At 44.7% G+C, this 20,817-nt stretch overlaps 1 protein-coding gene across 3 annotated transcripts in view; it reads left to right on the top strand.

The window, feature by feature from the left end:
- The window catches only part of LOC115106865 (cadherin EGF LAG seven-pass G-type receptor 1-like), a 126,847-nt gene that overhangs the window by 8,632 nt on the left and 97,398 nt on the right, over nucleotides 1-20,817 (top strand). The window lies entirely within an intron of this gene.

Raw genomic sequence — 20,817 nt, 5'->3', positions numbered from 1 at the left:
AAGAGCTGAGTCGTTTTGGTAAGTTTGCTAGCGGTTTTCGTCTACTGTCAGCAGGCTTTCAGGCAGATGCCGTTAAGCACGTTGTTTCGTTCCGGAGGCAAGTGTTTATGTTTCTGAACAACAATGAACAACAGTTAAATGTGCATTTTAAAGTGAGGCATGGGGAGGGGCTCTATGCAGAGTTTGCCAGCACAGATAGTCTATGGTGTTTTGAGTGTGGGGATTTGGGGCATAAGAGCTTTGCATGACAACATAAAGGCCGTAGACAAGGTGAGGGTACAAGCGCCAGTGGGGGATATCGAGGTCAACACGCAGGGGGTAATGAGATGCAGACAGCAGAGGCTGGGTCTAGTCATGCTATGGATGGGTCTGGGTCTAGTCATGCCAGGGATGGTGGTGTAGATGAGGCTGGGTCTAGTCATGCTATGGATGGGTCTGGGTCTAGTCATGCCAGGGATGGTGGTGTAGATGAGGCTGGGTCTAGTCATGCCAGGGATGGGTCTGGGTCTAGTCATGCCAGGGATGGGTATGGGTCTAGTCATGCTATGGATGGGTCTGGGTCTAGTCATGCTATGGATGGGTCTGGGTCTAGTCATGCTATGGATGGGTCTGGGTCTAGTCATGCCAGGGATGGGTATGGGTCTAGTCATGCTATGCATGGGTCTGGGTCTAGTCATGCCAGGGATGGGTATGGGTCTAGTCATGCTATGGATGGGTATGGGTCTAGTCATGCTATGGATGGGTCTGGGTCTAGTCATGCTATGGATGGGTCTGGGTCTAGTCATGCTATGGATGGTGGTGTAGCTGAGGCTGGGTCTAGTCATGCTATGGATGGGTCTGGGTCTAGTCATGCTATGGATGGGTCTGGGTCTAGTCATGCTATGGATGGTGGTGTAGCTGAGTCTGGGTCTAGTCATGCTAGAGATGGTGGTGTCGAGGAGGCTGGGTCTAGTCATGCTATGGATGGTGGTGTAGATGAGGATGGGTCTAGTCAGGCTATGGATGGTGGTGTAGCTGAGGCTGGGTCTAGTCATGCTATGGATGGTGGTGTAGCTGAGGCTGGGTCTAGTCATGCTATGGATGGTGGTGTAGATGAGGCTGGGTCTAGTCATGCTATGGATGGTGGTGTAAATGAGGCTGGGTCTAGTCATGCTATCGAGGGTGGTGTAGCTGAGGATGGGTCTAGTCATGCTATGGATGGTGGTGTAGATGAGGCAGGGTCTGGTCATGCTATGGATGGTGGTGTAGCTGAGGCTGGGTCTAGTCATGCTATGGATGGTGGTGTAGATGAGTCTGGGTCTAGTCAGGTTATGCTTGTGGATGAGTAGAGTATTGAGGGGAAGTGTAAGAGACTGGAGGGGAGGTGGAGGGTGTCAGGCGGAAAAGGAAAAAGGGGGAGAAGAAAGGAGGTGGGAGGGGAGAGGCCGGTGTGGTCAAAGGCTCCATGGGACCTTTGCCTGGTGCTGGGGGGGGGGGGGGACTCCTCTTCAATGGGTCCGGAGCGGACAACCAGTCAAGCAGAGGGGTCAAAGTACACATTGAGGGAACTGACAGGGTGCCTGAATGAGACCAAGGGGAAAAAAGTTATCCTTGAAGCCTTTTTTTCTGATCCGAGAAAGTTTGTAATATCAGTACAACATGCTATGAAAAATGAGGGGCGTGGTGTCCTCTCACCCAGGAAACGGTTTAGGTTGAGGAAGTGAGTCACAACAGTGTGTAAGGTCTACCTTTAGACACTGTTTAGATGTATAGTTTATTTCTGGCACTGGGGCTTTTGAGCTTTGCTATTGGTCTCTTTCTTTGCTGTCTTTCTCCCACTTCTTATGGAGACTCTTCGAGTAGGCACGCTCTATATAAATGGCGCCAGAGATGTGGGAAAGAGGAGTGTGTCGGGTGAATATGTTATATAAAAAAAGTGCAGTTTCTGCAGGAGACACACAGTGATGTGGTGAATGAAGTTGATTGTGGACTCTGGTGGAAAGGGGCAAGTATGTTGAGCCATGGGACACATTTTAGTGCAGGGTGGCAGGCTGAGTCCTTTTTTTACTGGGTCTGTCTGTAAAACTTTGCTCCTCAAAGGAGGTGGGTAGGCTACTTGTTGTAAAAGCAGAAATGAACAACATGGGTTTTGTCTTTATAAATGTGTATGCGCCTAACACAGAGAGAGAGGGGGGATCTATTTGGGTGTCTTAGACAGGAACTCTCACAGGTAGCGCCTGATGAGACGCTGGTGGTCGGCGGGGACTTGAACTGTACAATGGATTTTTTGCGAAAGACAGAAATGGGGAAGACCCTCATTCAGTGTCAGTGGGAGTGTTAAGGGACATCATTAATCCGTTCGACCTAGAGGATGTTTGGAGAACTAGACATCCCGACACAAGACAGTATACATGGGTGAAGGTCTTTGGGGCTAGGGTGAGAGGGTGAGTGCAGCCCGACTTCAACGTTTTTACTTGTCCAGGAATCAGAGCAATAGGCTGTTGGGCGCTACCATTAACCCTGTGAATTGTTTCGGATCACCACATAACCATGGCTCGGCTGTCTATTTCACCAGGGCCCAGGCAGGCCTATTGGAAGTTTAATGTAAAGCTCTTACAAGATGCCACTTTTTGCTTAGGTTTCCAGACCTTTTGGGAAAGGTGGGGTCAGCGAAGAGAGGAGTATGAGTCTCTGAGTCAATGGTGGGATGTGGGGAATGTCCAAATTCGGCTTTTCTGTCAACAGTATACAGCTCTCTCATCCTCAGAGGCTAGGAAAGTATTGGGGGAACTGGAGCGTGGTATTAGTGAGATGGTGGGGCAATGTAGGCCTCCAGACTAATTTAGCTGAATTATGTAGGGACCTGGGTAGTCTTTTCCAGGTTAAAGCAAAGAGAGCACTTGTAAGAGCTAGGTTCTCCATGCTCAAGGAGATGGATGCTCCCAGCTCCTTCTTCTTTGGTTTGGAAAGACAGAGCAGTGAAGCCAAGGTTAATGGACATTCCTCTGTTGTCCCATGAACTGGCAGAGGCAGTGTTGGACTTGTCGAGAGGTTCTAATCTGAACTTTGGACTGGTCTCTTTAGATCAAGAGAAGGCTTTTGATAGAGTGGACCATGAGTATCTGTTTAATGTGATGTTTGGGTTTGTGAAGTTTTTTGACCTGTGTGAAGCTGTTGTATGCTGGGGCATCATGTATGGTCAAGGTGGGATTCGGGCTCAGCAGGCCAGTCTGGGTGAGACGGGGCATTAGACAAGGATGCCCTCTATCGGGGCAGTTGTATACACTAGCCATTGAGCCTTTTATGGGCCTGCTACGCAGTAGACTGCAGGGAGTGTGCTGGACAGGCATGGGTGTGGTGACAGTCATAGCAGTGTCAGCGTATGCAGATGACGTTTCTGTGATGGTCAGAGATGGGAAGGATATGAAGGCACTAGAGAATAGTCTGAAGGTGTACGTGGGAGCTTCGTCAGGTAAACTGGGGCAAGAGTAAAGCTCTGTTATGTGGGGAATGGGGGGATAGGGCCCCTCCTCTGCTTCCATGTGGTTTGCAGTGGGATTGTGAAGGGCTTAACATGTTGGGGGTGTACCTGGGCTTGGAGATGTGGGTCAGGAAGAACTGGGAGGGGCTGTCACAGGCAGTGGTGTCAAGACTGGCCAGGAAGTGGCTCCTGTCCCAAGTGTCATATAGAGGGAGGGTGCTGATAATCAATAACCTGGTGGCATCTTCCCTGTGGCATAAACTGGCTGTCCTCAACTGCTCGCAGACCTGCAACGCAAGCTGGTCGGCTTTTTCTGGTCGGGCCTTCACTGGCTGTGGGCAGCAGTGTTGTACATGACCGTCCACGAAGGAGGACAGAGCAGGGTGGCTGCGTTCCGACTAAAGGCGGCGCAGAGACTGCTGAACAATACTGATGTTGGTTGGAGGGAACCAGCATGTGGACTGCTGAGGTGAGCTGGCGGATTAGGGTTGGGATTTTTACTCTGCAGTGCTGAGGGCCTGGCAGATGCTGAGGGTCTGGCAGCTGCTAAGGTCAACACGAGAAGGGGGTGTGGAGCCTGGGCTGTGGGTGTGGGAGGAGCCTATCTTCCACAACCCAGCCATTCTTTTGAGATCGGTTCAGTCGGCCACCCTGCAGAGGCGACTGATGGTAGCGGGCTTACTAAGGCTGGGTGACCTGCGACTGCTGGAAAAGGAGGGGTGGAAAACCCTGGACGTCCTGGCATAACAAACAGGAATGACTCTTAGGCTGCTGGAGAGATTCCTGGAGGAGGTCCAGGAGGCACTGTCTGAGCCGGTAAGGGGGGGTGTTTGAGCGACCGAAGGGGGAGGGGCCACCAATGTTTCTGCCACTGCAGGTGAAGGCAGAGACTGGGGACTGGCAAGGGGGTCTGGAGGACATGTTCAAATCTAACACTCCGAGCCTGGGGGAGTTTGAGGATGTGGGAGGTATAGCCCTCTACAACCTCTGCATCAAGGTGAAGAACATTAGGAGCCTACCAGGAGTGAAGGCACATCAGTGGCAGGGGGTTTGTGGGGAGGAGAGTATGGTGGGTTTTAGATGGAGGGGGCTCTACAAGCCCCCAGCACCAAAGAGGTCAGGGGACCTCCAGTGGAGGGTTCCACATGGAGCCCTGGCCACTAACAGCTGGTTGGCACGGGTTGAACCGGGAGTCGGGCAGGGGTGTCCTTTCTGTGTTATGAGAGAACACTGTGATTCATGTGTTTTCTGTGTGCACCAGGTTAATGCCATTAATGTCTCTGTTGGAATGTCTGTGTGAGAGGTTGGGGGTGGGTTTTACTGTTGGGATGTTTATAATGGGGTACAGGTATTCAAATAAGGAAAAGGCCAAATGTGTTTTGTTGAATTTTCTGTTTTCCCAGGCAAAGTTGGCTATTGGGATAACAAGGTGGGGGAATAGCAGACCCTTTACTATTATTTAATGGGATGGTCTCTGCGTGCCTTGGGTTAGAATTTGAGTTCTATAAAATAAAAAAGGTGTGGAGATGTTTCAGGAGATATGGTGTGTTGGGGGGCTGTCTGTACAGCTGGGGAAGATGTATTGGATATACGGTTATAGAAGTTGAGTTTTCTGTTTGTTATTGTGATATGTGGTGTTTTGTATCGTGTGGCAGAGGGAAAGGTGAGTATGGTACATGTATGCAGTACAGGATATATTTTGGTGTTTTATTTTAAGGGGGGGGGGGGTGGTGGTGGGTGGTGAGGTTTTAATACAATTAGAATGTTTCAATAAAGAAACATTCTAATTGTATTAAAACCTGGTTTGGAGGCTATGTCTGTCCTTGGTGTCTATAGAAACTGTTATTAGATTACAGGAACAGTCTGGGTCTCACACACACAGGCACATTGCTCTGAAACTCACAGACTTTGAACAAAACACCCAGGCTATGCCTAGAATCCCCACAGCAGCCAAGGAAAGAAATACAGCTCCCCATAACTCGCTGGTTGGAACCAAGCCTAGAGTATTTCAATCCCCGTATTTCATCGTTACAATATTACATTTGATTAACTTAAACAGAACCAAATAAGTATAATGCATTCAGAAAGTATTCAGACCCCCTCACAGCCTTATTCTAAAATGTATTAAATTGTTTTTTTTCCTCAACAATCTACACACAATAACCCATAATGACAAAGCAAAAACATATGTAAATATTACATTTACATAATTATTCAGACCCTTTATTCAGTACTTTGTTGAAGCACCTTTGGAAGCGATTACAGCATGACGCAACAAGCTTGGCACACCTGTATTTGGGGAGTTTCTCCCATTCTTCTCTGCAGATCCTCTCAAGCTCTGTCAGGTTGAATGGGGAGCATCGCAGGACAGCTATTTTAAAGACTCCAGAGATGTTAGATTGGGTTCAAGTCCGGGCTCTGGCTGGGCCACTCAAGGACATTCAGAGACTTGTCCCAAAGCCACTCCTGCGTTGTCTTAGCTGTTTGCTTAGGACCGTTGACCTGTTGGAAGGTGAACCTTCGCCCCAGTCTGAGGTCCTGAGTGCTCTGAAGCAGGTTTTCATCAATGATCTCTCTGTACTTTGCTCCGTTCATCTTTCCCTCGATCCTGACTAGTCTCCCAGTCCCAGCCGCTATAAAACATCCCCACAGCATGATGCTGCCACCCCTATGCTTCATAATAGGGTTGGTCCCAGGTTTCCTCTAGATGTGACGCTTGGCATTCAGGCCAAAGAGTTCAATCTAGCTTTTATCAGACCAGAGAACCTTGTTTCTCTTGGTCTGAGAGTCCTTTAGGTGCCTTTTGGCAAACTCCAAGTGGGCTGTCATGTGCCTTTTACTGAGGAGTGCCTTCCGTCTGACCACTCTACCATAAAGGTCTGATTGGTGGAGTGCTGCAGAGATGGTTGTCCTTCTGGTGGTTGTCCCATCTCCACAGAGGAACTCTGGCGCTCTGTCAGAGTGACCATCGGATTCTTGTTCACCTCCCTGACCAAGGCCCTTCTCCCCCGATTACTCAGTTTGGCCGGGCGGCCAGCTCTAGGAAGAGTCTTGGTGGTTCCAAACTTCTTCCATTTAAGAGTGATGGAGGCCACTATGTTGTTGGGGACCTTCAATGCTGCAGACATTTTTTGGTACCCTTCCCCAGATCTATGGCTCGACACAATCCTGTGTCGGAGGTCTACGGACAATTCCTTCGACCTCATGGCTTAGTTTTTGCTCTGACATGCACTGTCAACTGTGGGATCTTATATAGACATGATTTCCAAATCATGTCCACTCAATTGAATTTACCACAGTTGGACTCCAGTCAAGCTGTAGAAACATCTCAGGAATGATGAATGGAAACATGGTGCACCTAAGCTCAATTTCGAGTGTCATAGCAAAGAGTCTGAATACTTACAGTTGAAGTCAGAAGTTTACATACAGCTTAGCCAAATACATAACTCAATTTTTCACAATTCCTGACATTTAATCCTGGTAAAAAATTCCCTGTCTTTGGTCAATTAGGATCACCACTTTATTTTAAGAATGTGAAATGTCAGAATAATAGTAGAGAGAATGATTTATTTCAGCTTTTATTTCTTTCATCACATTCCCAGTGGGTCAGAAGTTTACATACACTCAATTAGTATTTGGTAGCATTGGCTTTAAATTGTTTAACTTGGGTCGTTTCAGGTAGCCTTCTACAAGCTTCCCACAATAAGTTAGGTTAATTTTGTCCCATTCCTCCTGACAGAGCTGGTGTAACTGAGTCAGGTTTGTAGGCCTCCTTGCTCGCACAAGCTTTTTCAGTTCTGCCCACACATTTTCTATAGGATTGAGGTCAGGGCTTTGTGATGGCCACTCCAATACCTTGACTTTGTAATCCTTAAGCCATTTTGCCACAACTTTGGAAGTATGCTTGGGGTCATTGTCCATTTGGAAGACACATGATGTCTTGAGATGTTGCTTCAATATATCCACATAATTTTCTGTCCTCATGATGCCATCTTTTTTGTGAAGTGCACCAGTCCCTCCTGCAGCAAAGCACCCCCACAACACGATGCTGCCACCCCTGTGCTTCACGGTTGGGATGGTGTTCTTCGGCTTGCAAGTCACCCCTTTTTCCTCCAAACATAACGATGGTCATTATGGCCAAACAGTTGTATTTTTGTTTCATCAGACCAGAGGACATTTCTCCAAAAAGTATGATCTTTGTCCCCATGTGCAGTTGCAAACTGTAGTCTGGCTTTTTTATGGCGGTTTTGGAGCAGTGGCTTCTTCCTTGCTGAGCGGCCTTTCAGGTTATGTCGATATAGGACTCGTTTTACTGTGGATATAGATACTTTTGTACCTGTTTCCTCCAGCATCTTCACAAGGTCCTTTGCTGCTGTTCTGGGATTGATTTGCACTTTTCGCACCAAAGTAGGTTAATCTCTAGGACAGAACGCGTCTCCTTCCTGAGCGGTATGGCGACTGCGTGGTGTTTATACTTGCGTACTATTGTTTGTACAGATGAACGTGGTACCTTTCTGTCATTTGGAAATTGCTCCCAATGATGAACCAGACTTGTGTAAGTCTACAATTTTTTCTGAGGCTTGGTTGATTTCTTTTGATTTTCCCATGATGTCGAGAAAAGAGGCACTGAGTTTGAAGGTAGGCGTTGAAATACATCCACAGGTACACCTCCAATTGACTCAAATGATGTCAATTAGCCTATCAGAAGCTTCTAAAGCCATGACATAATTTTTGGGAATTTTCCAATCTGTTTAAAGGCACAGTCAACTTGGTGTTTGTAATCTTTTGACCCACTGGAATTGTGATACAGTGAATTATACGTGAAACAATCTGTCTGTAAACAATTGTTGGAAAAATGACTTAGTAGATATCCTAACTGACTTGCCAAAACTAGTTTGTTAACAAGACATTTGTGGAGTGGTTGAAAAACGAGTTTTAATGACTCTAAAATAAGGTATTTCTGTTTTTTATTTATTATAAATTTGCTAAAATCGCCAAAATCCTGTTTTCGCTTTTGTCATTATTTGCTATTGTGCGTAGATTGATGAGAAAATAAATAATTGAACCCATTTTAGAATAAGGCTGTAACATAACAAAATGTGGAAAAAGTAAAGTGGTCTAAGTACTTTCCGAATGCAATATATCAAGTATACATTGACAGCTTCTGAGAAGAAATTAATTGTATTTATTTGTATATTGCTTTTTTTTCTTCTGACCCGGCATTTATATTGCGTTTCTTCTCCCGTTTCACATGTAATGTGGCCTAGCTAAGTTGGTTTGTTCAATACACTTCAACGCTCTAAAAAGCAAGAGCATCGACTGTCATGGCCCAGGATAGATATCCTCTGATTCTCCTGTAGTAATTCCATGACTTTGGGCTTGACTCCACCCTAGGATTCTCTGTTCTCCTACAACAGAAGAGACAGAGGGAGAAAGAGAAGAGAGGACTGTGATTTGTGAACAGCAATTAAGCTGAAACAACAGTCTGAACTGGGTAAGCTGTGTCTCTCTCCCTGTTCGATGAGCGGGAAAGGAATTTGATTCGTGTTTAATCTTGCACACTCACTCACTCACTCGGGTGGGTGGGTGGTGGGTGTGTGTTTCTGTCATTGGTGCGTGTCGAGGTGACTGAGATTGTTGGAGGCTAGACTCAGAAACGTGTGGATGTGGTATAAGCTTTGTTCTGAAGGAGGACAGGAAAGGGGGAAGGATAGGAAAAGAGAGGAGTATCTGAGAAAGGGCTATCCAGGGACACTGCAGGAACACAGATTCCCTCAATCACCTCATACAGCTAGTTTTGATGTATCATTGCCATTCATTTATACCCTAATCCCCATTAATTAGTGTACAGGCAATTCATTATAAAGATAGGGGGATTTTCTTGGCGTCTTATCGTCTCTGGTATTTCAGCAACGCTCATTGGTTTCTCTGTGCGTGTCTGGTCTTCACATGTACAGAAGCCAGCCAGTGCTAGCCGCAGGGCTGTATCAGCATTTACCAACCCTTAGGGCCCAGTGGACCAGCAGAGAGGCTGGCTGGCTACTGCCCAGTGTTTGTGTGTGTGGGCTAGGAGTTTGAAGTGGAACTAGTACTACCAGGTGGATCTGCCACATCTCTCCTCTGTGTCCATCTCTGCAGCCTGACATCTGGGTGCCTGTTTAATGGTCATTTAAAATCTTGTGCCATTTTGCTAGGAAAATAATCCCAGAGTGTAGCTTTAAAGGGTCTCGACAGATGGTAAATTACAGGCCTATGAGTAAAGGTGATCTATAGTTTGGTCCTGTCTGGTTAGGACAGCACTACCCTCAGGGCAGGCAGCGTTGGTATGGATTCCATGCAGTCTAGCTATGGATGGAGTGCCAAACAGAATATGCTGGCTAGGGATGTTTTATTACCACTACTTTTACACTTTTGACAGTGAAGTTTTAATTTGTAATCAATTAAATTAGATCTATTCAATCAAATTCAATGAAATGGCCCTTCTTACATCAGCTGATGTCACAAAGTGCTGTACAGAAACCCAGCCTCAAACCCCAAACAGCAATCAATGTAGGTGTAGAAGCACGGTGGCTAGGAGAAACTCCCTAAAAGGCCAGAACCTTGGAAGAAACCTCGAGAGGAACCAGGCCATGAGGGGTGGCCAGTCCTCTTCTGGCTGTGCCGGGTGGAGATTATAACAGTACATGGCCAAGATGTTCAAATGTTCATAGATGACCAGCAGGGTCAAATAATAATAATCACAGTGGTTGTCGAGGGTGCAATAGGTCAGCACCTTAGGAGTAAATGTGAGTTGGCTTTTCATAGCCGATCATTCAGAGTATCTCTACCGCTCCTGCTGTCTCTAGAGAGTTGAAAACTGCAGGTCTGGGACAGGTAACACGCCCGGTGAACAGGTCAGGGTTCCATAGCCGCAGGCAGAACAGTTGAAACTGGAGCAGCAGCACGACCAGGTGGACTAGGGACAGCAAGGAGCCATCAGGCCGGGTTGTCCTGAGGCATGGTCTCCTAGGGCTCAGGTCCTCCGAGAGAGAGGGAGAGAGAAAGAGAGAAAAAGAGAGGAAGAATTAGAGAGAGCATACTTAAATTCACACAGGACACCGGTTAAGACAGGAGAAATACTCCAAATATAACAGACTGACCCTAGCCCCCCGACACATAAACTACTGCAGCATAAATACTGGATGCTGAGACAGGAGGGGTCGGGAGACACTGTGGCCCCATCCGACGATACCCCCGGACAGGGCCGAAATAACCCCACCCACTTTGCCAAAGCACAGCCCCCACACCACTAGAGGGATATCTTCAACCACCAACTTACCATCCTGAGACAAGGCCGAGTATAGACCACGAAGATCTCCCCCATGGCACAACCCAAGGGGGGGCGCCAACCCGGACAGGATGATCACGTCAGTTACTCAACCCACTCAAGTGACGCACCCCCCCTAGGGACGGCATGGAAGAGCACCAGTAAGCCAGTGACTCAGCCCCTGTAATAGGGTTAGAGGCAGAGAATCCCAGTGGAAAGAGGGGAACCGGCCAGGCAGAGACGGCAAGGGCAGTTCGTTGCTCCAGAGCCTTTCCGTTCACCTTCACACTCCTGGGCCAGACTACACTCAATCATAGGACCTACTGAAGAGATGAGTCTTCAGTAAAGACTTAAAGGTTGAGACCGAGTCTGCGTCTCTCACATTCCATAAAAATGGAGCTCTATAGGAGAAAGCCCTGCCTTCAGCTGTTTGCTTAGAAATTCTAGGGACAGTAAGGAGGCCTGCGTCTTGTGACCGTAGCGTACGTGTAGGTATGTATGGCAGGACCAAATCGTAAAGATAGGTAGGAGCAAGCCCATGTCATGCTTTGTAGGTTAGCAGTAAAACCTTGAAATCATCCCTTGTCTTAACAGGAAGCCAGTGTAGGGAGGCTAGCACTGGAGTAATATGATGACATTTTTTGGTTCTAGTCAAGATTCTAGTAGCTGTGTTTAGCATTAACTGAAGTTTATTTAGTGCTTTACCCGGGTAGCCGGAGAGTAGAGCATTGCAGTAGTCTAACCTAGAAGTGACAAAAGCATTCATGTTCTGTAGCGGGTTTTGATTGGAAGTAAGTCCAGAGGTATGTTTGATTTCAAATAATTTCTGAGTGGATTTGAAGAGATTGATATTCCATATGGGTTAGGTATTACCTGTTGTCTTAGAAACTGGACCCCTGCGTAAAGAGATTTATTCTGCCCACTTCAGAAAGTATTCACACCCCTTGACTTTTTCCACATTTTGTTGTGCTACAGCCTGAATTTAAAATGGTTTAGAGATGTTGTGTCTCTGGCCTACACACAACACCCCATAATGTCAAAGTATAATTTTTTAAAAATTGTTTACAAATGAATAAAAAATGAAGGGCTGAAATGTCTTGAGTCAATAAGTATGCAACATTTTTGTTATGGAAAGTCTAAATAAGTTCAAGAGTAAAAATGTGCTTAACAAGTCACATAATAAGTTGCATGGACTCACTATGTGTGCAATGATAGTGTTAACATGATTTTTTAAATAACTACTTCATCTCTGTACCCCACTAGGGCTGACGACTGGTCGATTGATTGTTTGGTCTTAGGCTGTCAAACAGTAACACATATATATATATATATATATATATATATATATTTGCGCCTATTTCAGTGAACTAATCCATTGTGGAGGCCTAGACTAAAAGCCCATTTAAGCCATACGGAGGGTGTGACGCAATTGCACAGCCTTCAGAGGCATGCAGAGGCCAAATCGAGCTCTCCCAAATTTTGTATAGCTCTGCATTTACATGATTGGTTGACAGTAGGTGGGGGCAGTACATCCTGTAGAAAACACAGTCTCACTTCCTTGACAAAATCTCTGCACTGCTCCGCGAAGCGTAAGAAGTGTGAATGCCCTGTGAATCACCGTAAACTCTGCATGGCCAATGCAGACGTCGGATTGACCATGTGCCCAGACGCACAATGCACTTCTCTTCTCTCCCACCAATTTGTGCACATTCATTGTTTCATTGTGAATTGTTTGCGTTTGATTGTTAGTGTATATCAATTTCCCATTACATATATCACCAGTACTACATTTAGCCTTAATTCCTATAATTTCTACCATGTTTGTTACTTTGGTTACGGTAATTTCTCTTAATGCATTCAATATTATTATTCCAGTCTTCCCGTTGTCGGAGTGGACACATTGTTTGCAGAGTGCACAACCTATGTTACACTTGAGAGAAACGCGTTTTGGTTTATTTCATTCCATTGATCAATGTAGTCATTGTCTTTTGTTTGGAGCGCTCCTGTCAATGTTGAATGAAGACGTGCACGCATAGAAGTAGGCCAATGGGCTATCTAGCCTGCGAGCAAATGTAGGCTAATAAATTTGCCCATTTGGGGATCTGATAGTGTTTTTTATTGGCTTAACACACCACAACTCATGACCTGTGGAGCTTCTCATAGGAATGTTTTCTTCACCTCAAACGGCAAGCAAACAAAGTCTGTTTTTACATCCATTGAGAATGACAATAGTTCCCCAATGTGTTTGAAACATCTTTCCAGCTCTCTCCCTTTCAAAAGGGAAAAATGTCCTGCTCTGATCTAATGGGAACGTCATAAGAGTCCTACCTGATAACTTCTTATCAGTGCTTGACTTGGACTGAAATACGTTCTGGTACTCATTTTTAGTGCTGGTACTGTTTATATGTAGGTGCAGGAGCTCCACAATACTTTAGAGCTAATATTCTATCAGAGGAAAAGGAGCTCCACAGTACTTTTGAGCTAATACTCTATCAGAGGAACAGGAGCTCTAGCAGTAGTAAATGTTAGGTGCCGGTACTCAGCTCCGGTGAGCTCCAACCCAAGTCAGCACTGCTTCTTATCCCTTGTGCAAATAGCCCAGAGCTGTGTCTGTCCCGAGTTCACTGGCGCGGGAAACTGATGGCCCAGAATATTTTATTCCATGTTGCAAGTTTGCTAGCACAAGCTTCACCGGACACAAGTTAATAGTTGATACAATGTTTCAAGTTTGTTGCAGACAGGTCATGTGTAGACAATGGGATTTATAGGACATTTATTTCTATCAGGATATTTTCTACCTGCAGGCTGCAATGTTTTAATTTGTTGGCTTTATGTAGACTATTTTTACATAGTTGGCAAGGTTAGGTTTCATTTAGATTTGGATATAATTTTGATTAACCACATGACAATGATTTTGAGATATGAAGACGTTATTATAATTTAAATTAAACTTTCATGAAATGTGCATATGAAAATCATAACTGGCACGCAGATCGGTAGAAATGGTCATTCCACATGAGAGAAGTTGCAGACTCCTCGTGTAGCTCCTCGTGTAGCCAATGGGATTAAGTTCTGGGGAGTTTCCTGACCATGGACCCAAAATATCTGTTTTGCCACTTAGTTATCACTTTTGCCTTATGGCAAGGTGCGCCATCATGCTGGAAAAGGCATTGTTCGTCACCAAACTGTTCCTGGATGGTTGGGAGAAGTTGTTCTCGGAGGATGTCTGTTATTCTAACTCAATCAGCATGACAAAGTGATCTCCAGCCTTGTCCTCGTCAACACTCACACTTGTGTTAACGAGAGAATCACTGACATGTCAGCTGGCCCTTTTGTGGCAGGGCTGAAATGCAGTGGAAGTGTTTTTGGGGGATTCAGTTCATTTGCATGGCAAAGAGGGACTTTGCAATTCATTGCAATTCATCTGATCACTCTTCATAACATTCTGGAGTATATGCAAATTGCCATCATACAAACTGAGGCAGCAGACTTTGAAAATGTATATCTGTGTCATTCTCAAAACGTTTGGCCACGACTGTAGGTGGGGGAGAAAAATATATATTTAATCAATTTTGAATTCAGGCTGTAATACAACAAAATGTGGAAAAAGTCATGGGGCATGAATACTTTCTGAAGGCACTGTACCATCCCCTCTTACTGCCATAAACCCTCGTGTACATTCACGTCAAGGTCTTTTGTCTAATACAGGAAATCCTTGTCAGCGTGGGAGTGATTTCTATAGGTGTGTTCTATAGGTGTGCTAAGGGTGTGTTACAGATGAGAAATTATATCATCCTTGTAGGCTGGTCCCCTCTTCTCTCCTGCTCTAAGCTTTCACTCTCTCGCTGTCTTTCTCTCTCCAGCAGGTCTGTCAACGTTTACACAAGGATTATAGTGAGGTTGTTTGCTAGCCAACACTTCTGCTCTGAGCACAGTGGTAGAGGGAGGTAGACAGAGGGGTAAGGGGGGCGAGTGTGCTTGTTCTATTGATACATAGCTCTCTGACAGGTGTCCCTTCCCCTCTCTCACCTGTGGTGAGGAGGGTTAAGGTGGAGGTCTGGAACCTCCTGCTCTCTCTATCACCCGAGCACTTCCCCTCTGACACGACGGACACACACACACACACACACACACACACACACACACACACACACACACACACACACACACATACAGTCACATCCCTCTGACAGGGCCAACATGCTGCAGGACACTCAGCTCTAGCTGGACTGGAGGGGACATATTTGAGTGTAACACGACACACGTGCCACTCTGTCTCCTCTCCCCACTCTCTTACCAAACAATAGAGGTCTTTGTCCTTCACACCGAGGGTCTGGAAAAGCATCTTGTTCAGCCAACGGCACAACACTGTGACATTACATGTGTCGGCTCTACAGTGACCAACTACAGGAATGTTAAGAGAGGGGGGTGGAACTTGAAGCTGTTGTGCGCCGTCTTAGCCGGGCACAAGGCGAGACCCAGATGTAGACACAGGAGGCAGATGGTTGGAGTCTTACAATGTTTATTCATCCAAAAGGGGAAGGCAAGAGAATGGTTGTGGACAGGCAAAAGGTCAAAACCAGTTCAGAAGCCAATAGGTACCGAAGGGCAGGCAGAATCAAGGTCAGGGCAGGTAGGATGATCAGGCTGGCGGGAGAGTAGTCCAGAGTGAGGCAGGGGTCAGAACCGGGAAGACTGGCGAAAGAGAATAGAAAAGGAGCACAGGGAAAAACACACTGGTTGACTTGACTAAACATACAAGAAGAACGGGCAGAGAGAGACAGGAAACACAGGGATAAATACACTGTGGAAAATTTGCGACAATAACGAGGACAGGTGAAACAGATCAGGGCGTGACAAGGGCAATGAGTGACAGGGTCTGGATGTGTTGTGTGTATGTGTCTGTTTGTGCGTGTGCATGCGTGCGGGTGTGTGTTTGTGCGTGTGGTGTGTGTGCTGCATGCGTGCATTCATTTGTTTGTGTTTGCATTAGGGCGGTCCCAGACATCTTGGTCGACTGAGAGTCGTCCTGTTTTTTCGACCAATCGATTGGTCGAAATGTTTAAACATATTTTTGCATACATAGGCAGACACACTCTTTTTTTGAATAAAACCAACTACGTATGCACTTAGATTGTCTTATGCTTTGATTAAGCACACTGTTTGATTAAATAATTAAGACCCAAATGGCTCAAGAAAGAGCCCGATGGTCACACTGTGTAAAAACAAATGACAGCGAGCGCCTGTGTGACTGGCGCACGTTGTATCGCTCTCCTCCCTACTGCAGCGAAAAGGCACCACAGCACAGCAAGTGTTTATTGCGCCTTCCGTGCCTAACCTGCAACATCATTTCAGACATTTAGTTAATTACTTGTTTCTGATTTGAAAAGTTCCGTTACCGAAATCCCTTATTGGTTTCGTAAAAACATTCCCTATTCCTACAACCTATTCCTTTTGGGGTGGTAGCCTGGTGGTTCGAGCGTTGGACCAGTAACCGAAACGTTGCTGGATCGAATCCCAGAGCTGACAAAAAAGCTGTCGTTCTGCTCCGGAACAAGGCAGTTAACACACTGTTCCCCGGTAGGCCATCATTGTAAATAAGAATTTGTTCTTAACTGACTTGCCTAGTTAAATAAAGGTAAAAAAACAACAACCTTGCTCTCTTTACGTGAAACATGCTAGCATCGCATGCATGTGACCAATAGGGCCTGACCTATAGCTTATCATAATCACATCAATAAATTGATTATAACAAAGTCCGAAGACCATAACATGTGACACAAAATAGATGCAGAGGAGGGGAAAAATAAACTTGAAACGCTGAATGTTTACTGGTTGCTCAGGAGGGAAAGAGGAGGGAAAGTCAGATCTGTGGAAGACATTTGACTTAGTTGTGGGAACTCCTGGAGATCAAGAAGAAGGAGGGTATAGGAGCAAGCGTTGCGTGATTCTGACCATTTGGAACGGTATGAACAACACAAAAAAATGTGTGCCAGAGAGTCTGTTCTAACAAAGAAAAATAAATAATATATAAAGCATTTAGTACAGCAGACTGAAAACAGTTGCATGCATTCGTGAATTATTGTTTAGGCTAATTATTCAAAGCTCCCTTTTTTTAAATTAAATTTTAAATCTAAAATGCTTGATTGCATTTCAAAGCATGAATATCTCGTATGCTGTGTGGTGGCATGAACGAATGAATGATTGATTGATTGATATAGTAGCCTATATATTGAAATATAGGCCTAAGTAAGTTAAACTATTAGGGTGCGTCCTGTCTCTTATTTAGGTCTGGCCACAGCACCTCATCAACATCGCAAGCTATGTTCTCTCTGGCTAAACAGCGGGGGAAGTAGCTTCTGGAGTGGCGTATCCAGCCCTGGCATGCCCCCTCTTCAATGTCACCACAGGCCTCCTCCTTGTCCTTATCCTCGTCCCCCTCTTACGCTCACTCCTCTTCCTCTAACCCTCTCTCCAAAATTGGCCTCCATTGTTGTCCAAACCAAGAAACCCAACCTGAAGCCTATTTATAGTGCTCAAGCTCTGATTTCTAAGTGAAGAAGTTAGTTATAAGTGTTTTCCCACGTGAGCACTGGGTGTAGGTAGTCGGTAAATGAGTGTGGCATTTGGAATGGCAGTTTTCCAAACGAAACACAAGACCTGTTAGGTTTGAATGATGTGTCTAATGTAGAGAACTGTGTTTTGCAAAAAGTGTGTTTTACAATTGCAAACTGAGTGTAAAGTAGATAATGTGCTTGCAGTTTTGTAGACTTGGTCTGAAGATTAGGTACATGAGTTAATGGTTTCACTGGGTGTGCCTCAAGTACCACTTTTAGTGTGTAAGAGATTGTAAAAAACTGTAAACAAACACTCAAACAGGCAACAGAAGCACGTGCTGTCTTATTTCTGTAGATATACAGTACCAGTCAAAAGTCAAGCAGTAACATCTACACTACCGGTCAAACGTTTTAGAACACCTACTCATTCAAGGGTTTCTCTTTATTTTTACTATTTTCTACATTGTAGAATAACAGTGAAGACATTTAAACTATGAAATAACACATATGGATTCATGTAGTAACCAAAAAAGTGTTAACTTCTTGCGTCGAGCCATCCCGGATCCGGGATCGTGACTACAGCCTCAAAGACCATTACCATAACGCAACGTTAACTATTCATGAAAATCGCAAATGAAATGAAATCAATATGCTAGCTCTCAAGCTTAGCCTTTTGTTAACAACACTGTCATCTCAGATTTTCAAAATATGCTTCTCAACCATAGCAAAACAAGCATTTGTGTAACAGTATTGATAGCTAGCATAGCATTTAGCGTAGCATTTAGCGTTAGCATTCAGCAGGCAACATTTTCACAAAAACCAGAAAGGCATTCAAATAAAATCATTTACCTTTTGAAGAACTTCGGGATGTTTTCAATGAGGAGACTCTCAGTTAGATAGCAAATGTTCAGTTTTTCCTGAAAGATTATTTGTTTAGGACAAATCGCTCCGTTTTCTGCGTCACGTTTAGCTACGAAAAAAACCTGTGTCCAGGATTGTGTAAATCTATCCGCAAGCTCATTAGCATAACACAACGTTAACTATTCATGAAAATCGCAAATGAAATTAAATCAATATGCTAGCTCTCAAGCTTAGCCTTTTGTTAACAACACTGTCATCTCAGATTTTCAAAAATATGCTTCTCAACCATAGCAAAACAAGCATTTGTGTAACAGTATTGATAGCTATTGATAGCCTAGCATAGGATTATGCCTGGCATTCAGCATGCAACATTTTCACAAAAACCAGAAAAGCATTCAAATAAAATAATTTACCTTTGAAGAACTTCAGATGTTTTCAATGAGGAGACTCTCAGTTAGATAGCAAATGTTCAGTTTTTACAAAAATATTATTTGTGTTGACAAATCGCTCCGTTTTCTTCATCACGTTTGGGTAAGAAAAAAAAAACGAAAATTAAGTCATTAAAACGCAAACTTTTTTCCAAATTAACTCCATAATATCGACAGAAACATGGCAAACGATGTTTAGAATCAATCCTCAAGGTGTTTTTCACATATCTATCGATGATAAATCCTTCGTGGCAGTTGACTTTCTCTTCTGAAGAAATGGAACGCAATAATTTCGACACAGGACACCGGGCGGACACCTGGTAAATGTAGTCTCTTATGGTCAATCTTCCAATGATATGCCTACAAATACGTTACAATGCTGCAGACACCTTGGAGAAACGACAGAAAGGGCAGGCTCATTCCTGGCGCATTCACAGCCATATAAGGAGACATTGGAACACAGCGCCTTCAGAATCTGGGGCATTTCCTGTATGAAACTTCATCTTGGTTTCGCCTGTAGCATTAGTTCTGGGGCACTCACAGATAATATCTTTGCAGTTTTGGAAACGTCAGAGTTTTTTATTTCCAAAGCTGTCAATTACATGCATAGTCGAGCATCTTTTCGTGACAAAATATCTTGTTTAAAACGGGAACGTTTTTTATCCAAAAATTAAAAGAGCGCCCCCTATCTCGAAGAAGTTAAACAAATCAAGTGTTAAACTCTTGGCATTCTCTCAACCAGTTTCATTAGGTTCATTTGTAGAATTTCTTTCCTTGTCAATGCATTTGAGTCAATCAGTTGTGTTGTGACAAGGTAGGGGTGGTTTACAGGAGACAGACCTATTTGGTAAAAGACCAGGTCCATATTATGTCAAGAACAGCCCAAATACACAAAGAGAAACGACAGTCCATCATTACTTTAAGACATGAAGATCAGTCAATACGGAACATTTCAAGAACTTTTAAAGTGCAGTCGCAAAAACCATCAAGTGCTATGATAAACTGGCTCTCATGAGGATCCCCATAGGAAAGGAAGACCCAGAGTTACATCTGCTGCAGAGGATAAGTTCATTAGAGTTACCAGCCGCAGAAATGGCAGCCCAAATAAATGCTTCATATAGTTCAAGTAACAGACACACCTCAACATCAACTGTTCAGAGCAGACAATGTGAATCAGGCCTTCATGGTCGAATTTCTGCAACGAAACTATGACTAAATGACACCGATAAGATGAAGAGACTTGCTTGGGCCAAGAAACACGAGCAATGGACATTAGACCGGTGGAAATTTCCTTTGGTCTGGAGTCCAAATAAAATATTTTTGGTTCCAACCACCATGTATTTGTGAGACGCAGAGTAGGTGAACGGATGATCTCTGCATGTGTGGTTCCCACGTGAAGCATGGAGGAAGAGGTGTGATGGTGTGGGGGTGCTTTGCTGATGACTCTGTCTGTGATTTATTTAGAATTCAAGGCACACTTAACCAGCATGGCTACCACAGCAATCTGCAGCGATACGCCATCCCATCTGGTTTGGGCTTAGTGGAACTATCATTTGTTTGTTAACAGGACAATGATCCAACACACCTCCAGGCTGTGTAAGGGGTATTTTACCAAGAAGGAGAGCGATGGAGTGCTGCATCAGATGACCTGGCCTCCACAATCCTCCGACCTCAACCAAATTGAGATGGTTTGGGATGAGTCGGACCGCAGAGTAAAGGAAAAGCAGCCATCAAGTGCTCAGCATATGTGGGAACTCCTTCAAGACTGTGGAATCATTCCAGGTGAAGCTGGTTGAGAGAATGCCAAGAGTGTGCAAAGCTGTCATCAAGGCAGGGTGGCTATTTTGAAGAATCTCAAATATAAAATATATTTTGATTTGTTTAACAATTTATTTTGGTTACTACATGATTCCATGTGTGTTATTTCATAGTTTGTTGAGTAGGTGTTCTAAAACTGATGACTGGTACTGTAGTAGGTGTGTCATACCTTTGACTGGTACTGTACAGGACCAGTCAAAGGTTTGGACACACCTACTCATTCCGAGGTGTTTTTTGCACGTGTGCGTGTGTTTGTTCCTGCTCGCTTGTGTGTACCCTCTGCGGGGCAAAATCCCTCTCTCCACGGTTAGACTCTCGTATGCTTTCCTGTTTGCCTGCCTGTTGATCCTATTCAACGTCACTGAGGATGGAATGGCCCTAGCTGTA

Source organism: Oncorhynchus nerka, linkage group LG23 (genome assembly GCF_034236695.1).
Source record: "Oncorhynchus nerka isolate Pitt River linkage group LG23, Oner_Uvic_2.0, whole genome shotgun sequence".
Taxonomy (NCBI): Eukaryota; Metazoa; Chordata; class Actinopteri; order Salmoniformes; family Salmonidae; genus Oncorhynchus; species Oncorhynchus nerka.
Note: the sequence above shows the minus strand (reverse complement) of the source record. Positions and strands in the feature narration are given on the sequence as shown.